At 39.0% G+C, this 17,683-nt stretch overlaps 1 protein-coding gene across 2 annotated transcripts in view; it reads right to left on the minus strand.

The window, feature by feature from the left end:
• LOC140949474 (uncharacterized) overlaps positions 1 to 11,202 on the minus strand; it is a 28,527-nt gene extending 17,325 nt beyond the window's left edge. The window contains exon 1 of one of the 2 annotated variants that reach the window (XM_073398636.1): positions 10,892 to 11,201. The gene's annotated coding sequence lies outside the window, so the exon portion shown is untranslated. Of the gene's footprint in view, positions 1 to 10,891 lie in introns of both variants that reach the window. The other variant, XM_073398641.1, reaches the window with a different exon arrangement.
• Positions 11,203 to 17,683: the final 6,481 nt, after the last annotated feature.

Here is a 17,683-nt window from a genome sequence, read left to right on the forward strand (position 1 = left end):
AAATCTCGATTTGCTTGAACAGGGGCCGCGAGGAATCGGTAGGTAATGATAACGTTTCTATTGTTTGCGCCCGCAAGTACAAATCTTTGATTGGAAACCTTGCCACACACTCTTTCTCTCTCTTTGACCGGCATAAAACTCAGCTCCAAACAAGCAAGACGAATGAATCAACGGCTACCTTATCACTAGCAGAACGATGGACGATTACGGAAATTTTCCGACAATCAAATTCTGTGCTGCCTTATTCCCTGCTCACAGATGTCCTTCCGCTATAAAGTTTAAATAAGACTAGAATGCGTGAGCGTGAATTGACCAAACGTCCTTTTAATTTCTAAGGCTTACTTTCCGCGAAATAAAATGAACTCAGTGTAAAAACAGAAAGAGAAATAGCGAAAAATTCAACTTCTCATTAAATCTTTTCTTGTGGTTTAGAACAATCTCTTCTCTAAACTCAGAATGTTTTGATCAAAGCTGTGTAAATCGAACTGAAACTGTGCATGGAACCTTGCGTGTCCTGTATTTATCTCAACTATTGTATGGAATATCTGTGAAAATCTGGCCAGCTGGAAAAGTAGGACTGGTCTCTGGACTGGACTGGACTTTTTACGAGGGGAATTTTTTTTTTTTTTTGGGGGGGGGCGCATTATTTTTTCTAGTCTGTAAAAAAAATCAACCTTTCCCCAACAGGCTATATTTTTTTCATTTAGGGGGGGGGGGGGAGGGGAGGAAGGGGGTAGTATTATATAGACTTTACTCTTCTTTGTTGTTTGTTGGTTTTGTTTTATGTCTGTCATTTTTAGTCTGGGAGGGGGGCTTAGATTGGTCGCTCTGTATGACTCACGGCCGTCACGTGTCACTTGAAAGTTGAAGAAAATAGCAGGAGTGGATGTTACGTATTTACAAAAACATGACCTGTTTCTTGTAGTCTATCTTTTTGTCGAGGGTCGAGGGTAACATTTTTTTCTTAAAAGCAAAGAACCTTTTCCCTCCCTGTGAAGGTAGACAGGTCGTGCCTAAAAAAATATCATAGAACTTAGGCTTATATTTCAGTCACGTCTGCCTCTTCTCTGCCTTGCATGGCTATTCAGTGGGGTAGTTTGAATATGTATATTTCACCGATTCTTGTTTTTTAAGCAATCCCACTGTACGCGATCGAATTGTCCTGCTTTCAATGAAGTAGAAACGCGCCAAAGAAATTTTCAACTGAACTGCCTTCATAGGCTGATGGCTTCAAAGTAGCTTTTAGAGCTTTGTTACTCGCCGTAGATTTCAGGAGTAGTTTTCATTGTCTCAGTCTTCTTTTTAGTTAGCAGCTGGTGTCGAATTGAGATGAGGCGGGGCCCGATGAGGTGTGAAGCAATCTGATATCTCCATCGCAACAATGAATGGGCTGGTTGTTTTGGAGGCATACGTGGTATTGCATGTGACCAAAAGCCAGAAAAGCACATCTGACATTCATTGTGCGTTATTGCTAGCACAGCTACTAATGATGCACTAGACTCCGAAGAATAAAATCATTTTTTATTAATTCTCACTCCGTTTAACAACAACTAACAGTGCCGAAAACAAAGCCCAGCCCATGGGTTGGTTGGTACGCAAAAGAAAAAAAGGTCATGTTTTTGTTAATACCTAAGGCACCCCAAAAAATATCGAGATAATTTTTAGGGCATTTCCACCGACGCAACGTCCACTCCTGCTATTTTTTTTCAACTTTCAAGTGAAACGTGACCGCCGTGAGTCAAACAGAGCGACCAATCTAAGAATAAAAGCCAGACTAAAAGAAAAGTAAAGTCTATATCATACTACCCTCCTTCCCCCTCCCCCCAAATGAAAAAATATTACCCCCCTATAAAAAAAAGTCCAGTCCAGTCCAGTCCATTCCAGAGTCCAGTCCTGGTTTTCCAACTGGCCAGAGCTACGCAACGAGCAAGAATGCTATTAACCGAAAAATATATAGAGCGGGGGTACCTGTAGTGTCAAGTATTACTAGTGACATTATTTTATCATATTTGGTTAAAAACAGTATCCAAAGGAACATGAGTAGAAGTAGTAGGCGCCGGGCGGGAGAAATCGCCTTCCTTTACCAAAATAACAAAAGAAATGAATCAATAACAATGGCGAGCAAATAATCATTAAATAAATTTGGAAAGTCGATAGAAAAGGCTACACAAGTTTGGAAAATCAAGCTTTATTTCTAGACCTTGAACCTTCGACAATGATTCATGGAGACTCCGTGTCATTTCTCACCTCTACTGATGATCGAATTCAGAAGTATTCGTCGATGTTTGGCTTTCACTGGACAAATCCATCGGCGAATGCAAAATGGTATATAGAAAACTGAGCACTCTGGTATGGCCTAGGGTATATAATCACGATTTCGGCTTGTAACTAGTTCAACTCTACAAGGTTTGTTTGAGTATTTCACGCGCGTGTCCTGTGACGTGCAAACCAGCTAAGAAATGGTATCTAATGCGCATGTGCATCAGCTGACTGTGTCCCTTTAAGAAACCGTTGGACGTCCATGACTCTTTTTTTGTGGGTTAATTTAAGAAAAAATAACTGGTTTTCGAGTGTAGGTTTTTGTCGAGGGGCGAGAGTACAGCTGAGGGTAGAATGTCGAGGGTCGAGGATTGTCGAGGGTCGAGAGTAAAATGTCGAGGGTGGAGGGTATTTTTTAAATAGTTTTTTTGAGCTTTGGTCGCAAGATTTCCGGATTTTTCGGACGAGCAAAAAAAATTCCTTGCGAATTCTATAACAATTTTCATGTCGGAACCCCTTGTTGCTCATACAAAGCCTTTGAATAGAACGCAAAATTTGACCGAGTCACGCGAAAGATTTTCCTCCAACACAGGCGTTTTTAGGGAGCTCGTCTTTCATCCCTCGTGGGGAGGGATGAAAGCAGAGCTCCCCTGAAAACGCCTGTGTGGGAGGCAATCGGGAGAAGACAGGAAACTGGCGCTTCAACAACAAAAAAAGAGAAACCTACGAATCTTGGCTTTTTTTCACCCAATACAAACCATCAGCGCTTAACCTTAAGCAAATTCTCATGAGAAACTGGCATTTAATAGAATAACAACCATTACTGAGAGAAATCTACAAAAATCCTCGTAGAAAAGAGGGCGGTCGCTCAAAGACATTCTCGTGAGAGCCAAACTATGAAAAAGGCTTTAAACACGGAGTCGTGTAGTCCTGTCAGCCCCATTTTACACGGCGGATAAAATGTTACTTCGAACCCTAACCTTTCTAATGTTTTCTCCAAACAGGAAATCTTTAAAAGAAAACAAATCCGAACAAACGAAATTTATAGCAAGCGAAACAGGCAAGCGAAAAAGCAACGGAAAAGGCAAGTGAAATGAGCAGGGGAAACAGACGAGCGAAATCCCACGCCGACGTTCCCCAGACACGTGAAAGTGAAATAAGAGGCGCCGAAAAGAGGAAATGCGTGTTTTAACATATTGGCATTTCGGTAAATTCCAGAAAGGCGGGAAATCTTGTGACCAAAGCTAAAAAAAAAAAATGTAAAAAAACCACCCTCGACAATTTACTCTCGACCCTCGATATTTTACCCTCGACCCTCGACAATATACCCTCGACCCTCTACATTCTACCTTCGACCCCCGACCCTCGGCAAAAAACTACCCTCGTGCTTTTCCAGTCTGCGCTATATGCTTTATTGAAAAATGGCTTAATTATAAGACGATTTTGTAATACAAGGGCAAAATAACTGGCCCTTAGTGTCTAAAAAATACAAGTAAACAAAATAATACAATGGCTGCGGGTGCTGCTGACGTTCGCCTATTGAATAGGCGTGCATTAGCAGAGGTCTACGATTTCAGACCTCTATGAATCTCGTCATGTACCGATTTTTATCGATTAACAGCTCCGGGGTGAGTAACAACGGCCACCAGACAGAGCCTTGGAGTACCCCAAGTATTAAATCCGAATAGAATGCCCTTAACAGCGACAGGTTCTGTTAAAAAGTTAGTAGTCCAGTCAGACTTGTGTTTGACCTCTCCTACCAGTGGAATAAAGCTGAGACTTACCGAAACTATTTACATAGTTAGTCATGTCATAAATAGCCTGCAGTGCAGGCGTATTTTGGGCGGGCGAAAGCTGCTTGTATTGTAACCGCCATCTTTGATTTTATGTATCAATAACAACTCTTTCAGAACAAAATCAACCGGATATATATCCTTGAACACAAATCCGTCTTGGGACAACGTAGCAATAGGACAGACACTGGATACATTTAGCAGAGGAAGAGTGCTCCTAAAAGAGAGTGCTCGTAAAAAATCTTTATAAACTCACGGCTACGGCTGTGCGTATATGAGATGACGTGTTCAGTTGTGTTTATTAAACTCGAATTTTGGGGTGTTCAACAAAGTCTCCGATAATCAAAGACAATGCATGATAAAGAACTTCTTAGCGTTTTGGAATTGAGCTTTTTAGCCACTCAAACTAACAGCAAAAGTGAAAATTATTAATGAGCCCGAGTCGACAAAAGGTCTGGCGCAAAAGACTGACATTCAACCTCAAATTGGTGTCGAAGAACATATATGTATAATTATAAAGTGCCCTCCCTTTTTTTCGTTTGTTAGTTCATCCTTTTGTAAAAAACAAGTTAATTATACGGTAATGGTGAAAAATTATGCAATTTTAAGAAACCTTTACGTCCAGTACATGTAAGACTTCTTCCATTGTTCGCAAAAGAATAATATGACGCAAGATGACAGTCTAGACGTCCTCGCTAAACAACAAGTTTCCTGGATTTCGCTAAGCAAAAACATGCAAATCATTTAAATGACTCAAACCATACAACACGGATTCTTAAGAACATTTAAGTATCTCAACTTTACATGTATGCCTTTAGTTCTGCTGAATTAGGTTCCATTTATCGTTAACAGATTGAGAAGAACCATTTTCTGTCAAACTAGACGATTGCATTGGTGAGTGTTTGAAACCAACCAATAGAAGCGTTTTTTCTTCTGTGCCGCACGTTGAGAGAATTTTGCAGTTTATCAAAAACAAACGTTTTTGTTAAACTATGCTATAAAAAGGGGGTTCATGGTTAGCGTGCGTATATGGAGTTATGGACGAGAACGGGAAGTTTGGAGGGCGCAAGTTGCTCGAGGAGACTTTCTAATAAGCCAATGCTTTATCTCAACATCTGTTGCTCTTTGCCGGTGACACGAAGTGCTTCCGGGCAATCAAAACAAAAGTGACCGTGACCACATTCGCCAGTGGTGTAATTTACGGAAAATCGATCTTAACCAATCCCAATGTGGGTAGCTTGGGCCACAGACGGAACTAAACTTCTGGTTAAGTCAATCTGCGAAACAGCGCCGAAATCCTTGTTCCGGGACCTCAACTGTGTACCAGGCCGGATTTGAGTACGCGCTATGATTGGCCTTTTAAAAAACGAATTGTCAATCTGCCAATCAACTTGAAGGGAAAATCGAAACGCATTTCTGGTCATTCCGTTGGGGGACCAGAACAAGGATATCGGCGCAGCTTCTCAGACTTTGCTAACCAGGGTTAGATTATGACTGTGACGCAGGCTAAGTGGGGGCTACTTTCTATTACCAGAAATAATAGCCCGTTTGACTTTCCTTATCAATCATCCGATGTCGAACAAGTTAAGAAGATGGAAGCCCAGAAAAGTCTGGAACCTCGTTCGAAGACCAGAGGGATGTTCGGTATTATCCGACGGTAATAACGAAAACTTGTCGAGTTTTAAGCACAAATGTAGTGAGTGCAGAACATCGTGACGTCACAAATTCCTTACATACTCTATTGGGAAAATACCTCCCAGCCAATCAGAGCCGGCGTACTAGGTTAGTTATTTTATAATAAGCAACACAAATTTATAGACCACTCGAACTCCGCGTGCAAAAACTGTATCTTTATTCCATGAAGAACAAACATTCCACGTTTCTGTAGATCCAGATGCAAATCAACTGTGTCAAGTCCAATTTACAATGAAGTTCAAGAAGGTTCAAATGAATTCGAGACCGTATATCTTGTGCAAGAGTTTTCTAAATGCAAAATATATGCTTACAATGAGTTCAATGTTCAAAGGTTCAAAAAGAAATGTCCGAAATGCAATAAAAGTTACCGACTGTTTTAAGTTCCACAATTATAAGCAGACGCTTCCAAAATGACAAACTTACAAGGAATCTCTGGTTTCAAAATACGTGGTTACATTGCAGGCAAGGAATACGTACGCAGCGGTAGTAGTAATAACAACCTACAATCCTGGGCAAAAGTCCTTGGGACAGTACTACAATATGCATATCTTTCTGTCATTTGTCGGTTCCCTCTTAAAACAGTGCATCATTTTCGAAATTTTCTTGCACTTCTCCCTCCCCCACCCTATACAAAGTTGAAACTAGGAAAAAATTCTGGATAGACTCGTCCAACATTGTTTGTGGGGTAAGGGGAGGGGTTCGACCTGTGTGAACTGGAAAACGCCCCAGAAACGCAAAAGTGTCCCAGGACTCTTGTCCATGATTGTAGACTATACAGAATTATTGTACTGCATGAAAACGAAAAGTTAACCAGAACAGGCAGCGAACAGCTTTTAAGAGAAAACAACCCACTATAATACCCATCAAGATAAAAGGGCCTTATTCAACTTAGACTGATAGAGATGATCAATAGACGATTAGCTATAATTTATGGTTGACACGAAAACGCATTGTGCCACAAGATGAAAATATTTATACGGTTCAATATTCATTTCTTTTAATTTTCATCTTTCTTCAACCTCTAAAAAAGGAATTAGTTCGTTTGTAATTTGCGACCTCGAAAAGTTTAAAGAATACCCACAGGTTATTTTCCATCGACTACAGAAACAAGAATCGCCAAAAGGCGAGTTTCACTGGGCTGCCAATTTTCTGGGGGAGGGGGTAGCTGCACACTTAGGCCACCAGGATTGTCGCTGACCACTGCGTGATGTAGCGTTGTACCCTTTTGGAAGACTTTCTTGACAAGAAAAATGAGTACCATTTTTAAGTCGGAGCTGTATAGTACCTATTCAAATTCCACCATTGCGAATAAAAAAAAGGAAGTGAGCAATTCTAATCAGGAAACAATAAGCGTTATTTTCACGTACCCCTCCCCCAATCCCTCTGCTCTCCAAAATATAGTGTGACTAATTTGACCTAACCGGAAAATTATTGTCGTTGGCGACAATAACGAACTCACTTTGTTCAAGCGATTCATCTCGAAGCTTAAAAATTGACCTTTGAATAGTTAAAACCCTACATATACTTTATATACTTTACTTTACCCCTTCACTTTACAGTGTTTCTTTCATTAACATACGAGTTGTTTACATAAAAAGGTATGCATGTTAAAGCAAGCTGTGAACTTTCAAAGTTTATCAAAACTCGCTAATGCTAATGTCAATCGTGCCTGTGAATTATCGGAGACACAGGAATTAGGAGAAGCATAACACTCGATCACGCACAAATTTAATGACACAGATACAAACAAAAGCAAAAACTCTGGGCCAACTCACCAAGCCTTGTACCAGTAAGTAACTTGCCTTAGTACTCTATTTCTCTCAAGTCTGTATTTGAAGCTCCCTGTGAAGCTTTGAGATCTCGAAGCTTCGCCGCTTATTTGCCCTCTCGCCAATGAGACTATGAGATGAACTTGAGTGCGAAATTCTCAAAGTTTCCTGTTTTCGTCAAACGAGTCTTCTTTATCCTATTTTACTGACATTTTGATGCTTTATATTTCTCCTGTTTTGTTTTGTTCTGTATTTTACTTTTGTACCATGTTTATGACATTTATGTCTACCAATGTATTTGTTTTGCCTCTTTCCTGACTTTCACATTTTTAAGTATCATAATTACGGTCACCCAACTGTTGTAGTTTAGCTTTTTAGTTGTTTTGGGTGTCCCAGTACTGTACCAAACTCCTTCTGGTGATCCTCGCTTTTCACCTCATTGTTATCTTTGCGACAATGGAATGAACTGTTTCATCTTTTAGCATGGGGAAGATCTACGCCACTCTGTACCTCGACCAATACTACTGAATACATGTATCTTTAAGTCACTAATTCATGCTTATTTAACTTATGGTCTTGCTGCCTGGGGTCAGGCATGCAAGACTAATCTTGCTTCCAATAACCTTTTCTTTATTGAGTCCGTATCAACCTTAAGCACGATATCAATAATGATAAAGCCCCAGCAACATTATTTCAGAAAACCTCTAATATTCACTCATACAATGCACGATCGTCTACGTCTGGAAAGTCATTTCTATGTTAAAAATTCTAGACTAGAAATACAAAACAATTCTTTCTCTCGGCTTGGAGTAAAGCTGTGGAATAAGATACCGCGCTATACAACGGACCTTCCAAAGAAAGCTCTCAAAAGATTCTCCGCAAATTGCTATTTGATATCCTTGAAGAGGAAGATGACTATATTCAAATCCCATGCATGATTATTCAAAAAGTAGGTACATAGATACACTTGCTAAAGGTTTTAATGTCTGCAGCTTTTCCTTTTCTGTGTTATCGTTGTACGTCAGTAAGCGCCGTGTTAAAACTTCTGTGTTTTATTTATTTATTTTCAGTTGCAATCTGCCAGGCTTTCTAATAGTTTCAGGTTTTTGTTTTTACTAGATAATTGTGTTATTGATGTACTTGTCTTGCCCCTCCACGACTAGCTTTCCAGCTATTTGAGGGGTAAACTATTCAACTTTTGTATTTTTTGTACAAAGAATAAAGTTGTTGTTATTGTAACGGAAACTTCCCTCCGTATATAAACTCCTCCAAAAATAAGCCCCTCAAAAAGGGCCTTTGAAAAATATAATCCCCAGGGCTTATTTTCAAGATTTTGTCGTAGCTTTCTTTGACCAGATCAAACATAGAGCACGTAATGAGCGACATCTCAGTGTAAGGCAATACCTACATCCGTCATCAGCAGCAAAAAGGGCCGCCGGGAATTTAGCCGAGTAAAGTCCGATACCTATTTTGAATCACGATTATATGCTTTTATATCAACACAATATTTTCAATTATCTTCTTGTAAAAGGAGAAAAAAAAGTACAACTCCAATGTTCATTAATGAGGCTAGTGCATGTATATAGCCTTCCTCTCGACGATTGTCTCCGTTGCCTGCGGATAGAGCGAGGGCCAGGTGTTTTCCAATCAAGCGTCAAAATGTTTTCGTTTCGAAGATTATTTCGTCTTTTGGCAAAGTCTATCAGGGGTATGGATTACTAATTACTATGTAAAGAATACAAAAAGCGGACAAAAAAAAAAAAGCGAACAAACAAAAACAACGATAACAACGTCTCAAGGAAACTTGTGAATTGACCTGTTGCACTGAATCCTTCTTCAGTCTTCTTGGAATCCTGCTACTGAGGAATGACATAAAGAGTGTCCTCACAAAACGGCATTTCATCGATGTTTGTTCACATCAACATTAATTTTTGTCTTGTACGGATAAGTCATTATGATGTGATTCATTCAAGTTATATTGATGACTACTGCTACCAAAAAACGAAACAAGATCTCATTGAGTTTTCGTATTCTTGGAAATTTATGATACACTAGGCGAAAAGCCGGCAGAGCTCAAAAGAGACATAACAAATGATGCAACAAGACTTTTGGTTTCGTTTTCATAATTTCAAGAATTTGTAGAAGATATGATACTCTCAAATGATGCTTCCCTACTCGTGTAGTTAAGGCAAAGAGAGATTATGCACAGGGAGAAAAAAAATACAAATCAAGGAAATGTTTGTTCGCTTAGAAAAAAGTGGGGACCTTGCACGCAGAATGGAGACTTCTGCTACACTGTAGATTTCTCCCTTTCACACGTACGTATTTGTAGAGAACCCCGGCGCTAAACTTTGAATGCCGTCTTCACTTTGTCCAGTTTCTTTGTTCACCGGTCAGTGCTTATTGATCGTTTCCAAAAGTGTAAATGCTATTGGTAATGGAGTTAACGCCGTATGAATTCTCAGAAATCCGATAGCAATCATTGTTCTCAAAGAAATCACTTTGATCTTAGAAGTGTACATCTACCTTCTGGACTACTATTTTATCAGCAAATAATGAGTGTTAAGTTTTATACTTTTTATCACCAGTGACCTCAAATCTTCGTTTTCGTTTGGAGACAGCAATTAATTGTTGCAGTGTAATGTCTGTTAACAAGGCTAGGAGTTCTAAATAACAGAAATCCTGGTGGTCGACTCAGTGAATTGACGAATCTCTTTCTTTTCCCCAAGTAAAATGTGTAACTGCTTCAATGTACGTAAATAAAATAAAGGAAGCGAAGTGAATTGTGTTAGGGCAATTATTCATACAGACAGTACTTCTCTGTTGCCATTAAACTTGGAGAAACAGTGTTCGCTTATAATGCTCAATAAGCTCTTCCTTGCCTAGGCTAAGGTGAGATTCGTTTTTATTCCGTCAACAGAAAACATTCTGTGCCTTTGTTTGCGATATGCGGAGTATCTCAGTATACCCTTTGAACAATTAAAGGAACCAATAACAGTAGTATAACAAGCAAAAGAAAGCCAAAACTGGTTCCAAGAGGTGTCCCTCTCCCCTGATGTGTTTACTTTAGTACGACAACACTGGAATGCACATAGCATTCTTTAGATAAACACTTGGTGTAGAATGTTAATCCTTCAATTCTATATAGATACATTTTCTTGCCTTTTAGGAATTAAATTCGTCTGGTAGCATGCCAGTGGTACATCGAATTTGCCACTTATCGAGTAGAACTGCATACCAATTAGAATATGACTAATCTAGTGAAAGAAAGACTGCTATGCCATATTAAAACAACTTTTGTTTACAAATGGACGTACATGTATCTTGTTTCAGCGAGCTAAATTATGAATGAATGCATAGACAGGTATTTCTTACCTCGATCACGATTGCCCTTTTTTTCACGGCGAAATGCTCTATAAAGTTGTCTAGTTGGGCGACGCACAGACAGTGCGATTCAATCGATATTAATTTCCTCCGCAAAAATCTTCACCCTTGAACGAGGAGGGGCTCCACAGAAGAAGAGAAGATATTAAGATCACGTGAACACAAGTACTTTCCCGGAAATGACTGTTTTCCAGACCTTCAAGGAATCTTTGGAAAGTGAAACAGCAATTATTCAGCTGATTATTAACCTCTATTGAGAACGTCTTTTAACCAGATAACAACTAACTCTCCCCAAAACGTCTATGGAATCTTAATCCCTAAAAATATGAATGGGTGTTTATTTTTTATCTGCGCCATAGCTGTAGCACGTAGTGACGGTAGGTTATAAGGTCATTCATTTTGCACACAGGGGAGGTTGGACTGCAAAGCCTGCATCACGGGGCAACAGATCTCAATGATCCATAGATTTAGCCACAATTAAGCAAAAATTCGTTATTAAACTGTTTTAGTTATAACAAAACATGTTTAATTGTCATTGTTTCGTGAGAGTAGAAAAAATTGTCTTTAAAAATGTGCCATTTTAAGTCAATCTAGACTGCAAAACAGTCCGTATTTTTGCGTATTCAAGTACGCGCGAGCAGTCCAAAAAAAGGTCTTGAACAAGGCTGAAAACAGAGAGCGAGACTAGGGAGACGCTTTTTTTTTTCTCTCGCGTCACACGCCCTACGGGCGTGTGAAGCTCGCGCGCTTCGCGCGCGTAAGACTCTTACGCCACGCTTTACCGATTTCTTGACTGATTTTGAGAAAAAACCCGACTGTTTTGCAGTCTAAGGTCAATCGGACTTGCACAACAAATGCTAGAAATTATAAACTGAACATGACATCTACTTTTAAAAAACATTTTTCCAAAAAGGAAGACTCAGGGAAACAAAGTTACGAGTCTATCGCTAGAATAAACGACAACTCTAAAGAAAGCATCATCAGTGGGGGAGGTTGGGGAAAAAGTTCAATAAGATAAAATACACTTTAGCATAGACGTCATCAAAGAAACGAAAGAAGATGTGACGGAGCCATTCTAAGAACATGAAATCATTTAAAATTCTCAGTTTTTTTTATGAATAGTTTATGAAGTTTGAAAAAAAGAAAACACGAAGAAAGTAATATAAAAATCGCATAAACCTAAGGACCCCCTGGGTCTTTATAGCTAAGTGAATAAAAACAACATAGAGCAGCAGAGTTTCCAACCAAATACTCCAATGCTAGTTATAAAGAGCGTCTTACTCAGTTAAATCTGGGGTTGGAATACTTAGATTTGATTTTTTCCTTCGAATGTAAGCTAATGTAAGGTAGGCTTATGTTTATGTTCAATGAATTTGACAAATCATCATACTTTTTTCTCTGGTACTACGTTCTAGGCGTTCGTCTACTGGTTTAAACGTTTGACCAGGACACTATAAGATCATGTAGTTCCTTAAGATTGTTCGCCCAAAATGTGATAAGGTTAACCTTTAGCATTTTGCTCTTGTTGAGTTTGATATCATACATGTAGATAATTTTTTCTGATACTCCAATCCTTCTACTTAACCTTTATTCTTTTTTTTTAAATTTAGGATAGGGGTTTGGCTACATGGTTTTTCTCCTTGTCATGCTCTTGAAGGGTTGGCTTTGGGTAGTTCAACCTAACCTTAATATATATCTTTTTTTTTAAACTGAATCTGCAAATAAACAAATAAATACATACAGCTGTACATACATTTTAAGTACTCATGAATGACAGCTTTAGTATTGTCAGTTCAGTGCATGATCACTAAGATTATTGACCTCTCAATGGAATGCTTCCTACTGATCTCAAAGTGGCTAGTGTCAAACCACTGCTCAAGAAGCAGTCTTTGGGCTTGGACGAATTCAAGAATTTTAGGCCAATTTCGAAATCGAGTTTTTTGGCTAAAGTGGTCGAGACATGTGTCGCCAAACAGCTTATTGATTATTTAGATGCCAATGATCTCAATGTCATATATCAATCAGCGCACAAGAAGCTTCACAGCACTTAGACGGCACTAACCCGTGTCCATAATGATATCGAATTGCCTTAGATTAGAAAAGATGAGTGGTTGTGCTAGTCCTTGATCTTTCCGCGGCATTTGACACTGTGGATCACTGTATCTTACTTTCACGCCTTTCTCGTCGATTTGGAATCGGTGGTACGGCATTGGAATGGTTTCGATCGTATTTGGGTGTCGCATTCAGTTTGTAAGTATCAATGGATAGACCTCTGAGCGTCGGATTCTGTAGTTTGGTGTGCACTAAGGGCCGGTCCTTCTATACACATTGTACACCTCTCCACTAACGGATATCGCCAGTAAGCATTAACTAAGTTTTCACTTTTATGCGGATGACACGCAGCTTTACGCAACATTTTGTTCTGAAAACTGTTCTTTTTAGACGCGCCTATTTACAACACAATAATACATTTTATTAATTCTCCCAATTGGGTTTTCAGAATTAATGTACAAGATTATTCACTGAGAATTAAGTAAAAATTACATGCATAAAGACAAACTTGAGGTACAATTGAATTTAAACACTAGAACTACAATTATGAAAAATTAAAAAGCTAATAAACAATTAATTAAAAATATCAACAAACTACGGGTAAATTTTACATTTCCTCATTCTGATCATTTCAAGCCTGGCAATCCCTTTAAAAACCTCACGGAGGCAGAATTTCTAATATCATTGGAAAGACTGTTCCAATATTTAGAAGCCCTGAAGGGGAAGGCATGCTGTGCGGCAAAGGTTCGGCACTGAGGGAGGTTAAGTTGATTGCTCTGTCCAGTGCAATACGAGTGAGTTTCTGAGCGTTTTACGAGCTTAGTACTTACTTAGTAACTGGGCACAAGACCATTGAGACATTTAAAGATCATGGTTACATCACGTAAGCGTAGTAGCTCTTCGACGGTGAGCCAACCATGTTCATGTATGACTGGTGTAATGTGATCAAACGTTTTCAGTTGTGTTAGTAAGTATACGGCCGGCAAAGTTTTGCAAAAGTTGTAGTTCATGGATGTTTTCTTTAGAAGTTCCAGACCACACGGTCGAGCAATAGAACAGTTTGCTAAATACTAGGGAATGTAGGATTATGTACAGTACATCTTTAGAGAACAAGTTAGTGTCGTACCCTATATATTTGAACTAATGTTGACAAAAGGTTAGTGTGACTCCGAGGTCCTTGGCGGAAGTTACAAGTACTAGGTCTTGACCATGGAAAGGTACGGTAATGTTACTGGGCAACTTCGAGATAAGTTACCTCACCCCAAACAGGACAAACTTTTTTTTTTTCAGGAGTAATCAAAGGTGGTTAGCGCAACACCACTCTGCAACATATTCGAGTTCCTCAGCAACTTGGCGTAGACATGAATCAATGTCTTTTGACGCGAAGGAGAAATATATCTTATCTGTGTCATCAACGTAAGATTCGACGTTACTAAACTTAATGCCTTCTGGTAGATCATTCATGTACAGGCTAAAAAGCGTTCGGCCGAGAATCGAGCCCTGAGGTACGCCATGTGTAATGGTGAGTGGTTCTGACAATGAAGTTGCAACAGTGAACTGTTGTCTGTTTGTAAGGTAACTTTCAAACCATAGAAGAGCTTTGTTGTTTTGTAATTTACAAGGGTTGATTGGCATAGGCTGTCGACGGCTTTGCTTAAATCAGTAAGCACCATTGCCGTAATTTGCTTTTTATCCATGGCACTGAAGAGGTGATCACTTACTAGCAAGCTCAGTGTTTCTGTCGAGTGGTGCTCCCGGTTTCCACTTTATTGACAAGTGAGACGGTTTTTCTGGGTTAAGCAGTTGTTAAATTACCCTGGCTCCAGAGGTCCGTTCTCAAAATAACTAATATGAAATAAACCGTGTTTGCGGTGCGAAAGATCAGTATCGATAAGAAAAAATATCCTCTGCAACAAAGGGTATTGTTAAATTGACCCAGGGCGATAATCTCAGCTACCTTGGAGAGCACAGGCAGAAGAGAGATACGCCAATTAGGCACATAACGTGACTGTGGTGTTTTATATCTTAGATTATTTTATCTTTAGCTTTTGTAGTCTTTAATTTGATTGTAGTTTTAATTTTTAACTCTAAATAGCGCCTTTGGACCTTTGGGAAAGGGCACTTTATAAATGTACAGTAATAATAATTGTTTTATTATTCATTCAACATAATTCCTAGTATAAAAACAAGCTAAAACATGCTTACCTCCATCCACGTTAAGTTCATCTTCGGTAGTGCACGTTAATCGGCAAGTTTAAGAGCGAAAGGGTTGTTCAGATCGGTTCAATACGGCATACAATAGCTGGTTATGCTGAATTATGCGTGGGATTTTATTTTTATGAATAATAATAACAATACTTTTTATCTATTCAAAATATTTCTCCTTTTCTGATTGGTTAAAATCCCACGCATAATTCATCATAACCAGCTATTGTTGACCAAATTTGGAATAATTTTGCGATATTGAACTGACGACGTCAATTTTGCAGCAAAATTGACAGATTATTGAACCGTTAACCGAGAAGACCTCGAACAAGTTAAAGTTGGTTTGGTAGTGAGTACAAAATGGCGGAACATTTTACTCGTTTCACGGCGAACTATTGTCTAAAAACACAGCAAGAATAGCAAGAAGACAACTCGAAGGGCGACATCTGCTATTTGGAGTATAATTGTACACCTGAACAGCCCTTTATCTCCTTAACTTCCCGATAAACATGCACTATCGAGATGCACTATTGCTGTTTTAGCTTGTTTTTAAACTAGGAACTATTTTCATGAAGAATTATGAAGATCTCAGAGAGATCTCCATAATTCTCCAGATGATACTCAGCCTCATTCATTAATTGAAAATTATTTTGTTGAACGGTGAGAGAGCTTGATAATGAAATTGAGAGAGAAAACTTCCAAGGAACAAGACATGAGGCCATTTGGCTGGATCCGTAGCTGGTCGTTTCAACAACAGGAATTTGTCTACAGGGTGGCTTAGATGTCATTTGATTGATGTTGAACTTTGGTTTGCTTTGTTACTCTTTTGAACATCCGGCCAACATAACATTTTCTGGTACAAAATTAGTTTCTGTAATTAATCTCTTTGTCATTATTCATGTGTATGAATAGTGCACCTGGAGTAAATTGCCTTTTGCAAAGAGTTTTCAGATGGCTTTTTTTCGTCTTTGAAAAATGCAAATGATATTTTTCTGAGGAATAAAGAATACGCACTGGGCAAGTTAACCGGGTAAGTTTTTGATTAACCCGGTAAAAAATTCTTCAGAACGTGTCCTGGTTAAAAGAGTAAACCAGGTTACTTTTTATAACGGTCGGACTCAATTTAGACTTTCACAAACTCATTCAATGTCGCGCGCTTTTTTCTTTCTCTCTCGCACGGGTCGTTCATAACGCTCGCCTAAGATTTGATAAGATTTGACCCCCGTGTGTTAAGAAAGAAAAGGTGAACAACTGACTTCGAAATTGTTTTGCTTGCGTGTATGGTTATTGATACAGCCAAAATTTGAACCATTCTCACGCGTAAGCGGTGATGATCGACTGATTGATAAGGTTAACCTGCGTTAAGGGATGTGCCATTAGAAAAGCGATGGGTGGAGGGGGTGGGGAGGATTTTTGTACATGTAAGGTGGATTTTTTATTTTTACCCTATGGCTGGAATTTCTTTTTTTCAGTAGGTTAAACTTTCATGTTTTATATGTCACATTTATACTGAATACATAACAGCAAGAATTTAACACGTCAATCAAATTCATGAATAGACTAGAGAGTAGGTGAGGTTCCTTTGACGCGATGAATAAAATAAAACAAAGATATATTACAACAATAGTCTTTGCCGGATTCGAAGCAGCCGATCACCAGCAGCACATATTAAATCTATAATATACTGTAAGCAATGTAATGGGCAAAGGATACACTGTTTACAGTTTCTGATGGCACCAAGCAATTCAAAGCAGCTGATCCTGAATAACGTATCAATGTGGGGTGCTTGGCCGCCCAGTACAGCGTTGAAGACCTTTTCCTCGAATCTGTCTTCTTTTCTTTGTGACCATGTACAGATGTATTAATACACAGGATAACTTTTATTCCAAAAAGTTCCTTGTTGTTTGGTCAGTAAAGATTTGTGAATAATACATGTAAAATGTTGAACTCTTCAATTTCAGTGTCGCAGGCCCACAACTGTATTAATCAAGGTAGTCCTTAACAATATTTACTCATGAGTCATGTTGACACAAAAACAAAATCACGTTTTCTTTTCAATCTGGACTTGGCATTCACCTAATAGTCGATCTGTACGTGCACAGATCCTCCTTGGGCATTGTTTTTTTGGCTAAAATCCGTAGGAATATATATATTTTATTTAATAATTGGGGCATTTCATTTGGCTTTTTCCCCACCCCCCCCCCCCCCACCACATCACTTTTCTAATGGTCCATCCCTAAACTACCTCGCGAGGTGGTTTAAAAAACCTAACCTGGTTAAGAAAATCTATTGTTCTTGCTTGATTTACAAAACCCGGTTGGAACTCGGTTCTGACTGTAGAACTGCCCTGACGCACTCGCATTTTTTTAAACGAGTTAACTTTAATTAGTTAATTGGAAATAGATCGATTAGGCCCAGTTCAGACGTCGTGCTTCTGCCGTGCCGAACTAAATTCAGGAATTAAGTTCGACAAAAGCACGGCAGAAGCACGGCGTCTGAATCAAACTTTTGAATTAAGTTCGGGAA

The sequence above is a fragment of the Porites lutea genome, chromosome 1 (assembly GCF_958299795.1).
Source record: "Porites lutea chromosome 1, jaPorLute2.1, whole genome shotgun sequence".
In the NCBI taxonomy this organism is placed as follows: Eukaryota; Metazoa; Cnidaria; class Anthozoa; order Scleractinia; family Poritidae; genus Porites; species Porites lutea.